This window comes from Octodon degus, unplaced genomic scaffold (assembly GCF_000260255.1).
Source record: "Octodon degus isolate 3935 unplaced genomic scaffold, OctDeg1.0 scaffold00096, whole genome shotgun sequence".
Lineage (NCBI taxonomy): Eukaryota > Metazoa > Chordata > Mammalia > Rodentia > Octodontidae > Octodon > Octodon degus.
Genome location: NW_004524672.1, coordinates 5475825 through 5477613, shown reverse-complemented (window position 1 = coordinate 5477613; position 1789 = coordinate 5475825).

Below are 1789 nucleotides of genomic sequence, written 5' to 3'. Positions count from 1 at the left end.
ACTGTTTCATGCCATTAAGTTTTGGGGTGGACCGGGAAAATATCTCAGTAGAATAAGCACTTGCCTGGCAAGCTCAAGGTCCTGAGTTGAATCCCCCGTACTGAAAAAAAAATTTGTGGTAATTGGTTATGTATAAATAGATAATTAATACATGATAGTGAGAGGATGAATGAGCCAAAGTGCTAGAAGTGTTAAAGAACTTCAAATTCTTGTAGTAGAGAAGATTAGAACTTAATGAATAGTCACATAACCAAGAAAGAGTTATGAAAATGCTGCTAAATGTGCCACAATATGTTCTTTTTAGATTATATGTATAGCAAAATGGAGAGTTGCATTATTGTAAAATCAAAAATTGTGCTTTGTAGGACCTAAGCCAGGATGTATTGTAGAAAATTTAATGACAGGGAAAATATTTAAGACTTACTGGGAAATAGAAGAATAAGGTTATAGAATGTTGTCTCATTTATTCTTCTCTCATTGCTGGGACAAGTACCAACACCCAAAATGAAGGAAGGAAAGGCTTATTTAGCTCACAGTCAGGAAGGGGTCAGTCCTGACTCAGCTGGCTCCAAGGAAGAGAAACACATGGCAGAGAGTAACGTTTCATGGCCACGTCAAAGAGCAAGAGCAAAAGGGAGAGGCAGCAGCTCAGGCAGCTAGCTAACCTCTCTCCCCACTTACATTGGAGTGCAAACTACCTGCCCCAGGTTGGGCACAGCTAATCAACCACAAACTCCAGAAGCTGCCTCATGACTGCCTGAGGCTTTAGGGGGACGAATAGACACAAACCATATCTGATGTTAAATATAGTGTGAGCTCAATGGTATTTGTACAGCTATAGAATCAACATGAAAATGCTAGAGGTATGTATTACCAAAATGTTAAGTAATTATCTTTGCAAAATAGGATTAGTAGTCATATATATATATTTTTTTCTTCTGCTTTCAAGTATTTTTGAATCTTCTTCAATGAAGAAGTTTAAATATTATAATTTGCTATGTTTAAGATTTAAAATGTTCCCCAAACCCTCATGTGTATGGGAGGGGATAGGAGCATGCAAGTGCTATATTTATCAATAGATTAATCCATCAATGGAGTTTTTTAAACTTGAAGGTGCTACTAGCAAGTGGGGCCTGGATGGAAGACATAGAACACTTAAAACATAACCTGAAAAAGTCTATCTCCCTCATCAGGCCCTCCTTCTCTCTGCTTCCTGACTCCCCGATGGGAGAAGCTCTCTTTCACCAGGCCCTCCACCTGCCCTTCCTGCCCTAGAGCCAGCCAACTGTGCCATGAGTCCTTTGAGAACCATAAACCACAGTCAACTTCTCCTCCTCTAGATTGCACAGTAGTGTGTTCCAACAAAGAGATAGTAACTAAGGCAGATTTCACAAGGTAAGACCACAGTGAGATTTTATTAAGTTAAATATTCCACATGAGAGTAATCTGGGTAGGTGGTCTGGCCTTCCTTGTTTTCAGACAAACCACAGTGACCAGGCAACTGGAGATTCCATGAGTAATTCAGTGGCCTTGGTGCTCAGTTTTGTAACAAAATGCCAGTTCAGGAGCTTGCCTAGCACCCACCAACCTACCTAGATTTGAGAACAAAGCTTTGAAGTCTCCTCTGTTTAGGATATGTTTTCCTTAGGTGATTGGAAAAAGTAACAGAGTTAACTTAGAATGGTTGTACTTTCAAAACCAGGTGTAGAAACATTAATGGTACTGAAAATTTCACTTTTCCTAGTATATGTTGCTTCAATTTTAAGTAGTAATTCATAATTAGTTTTAA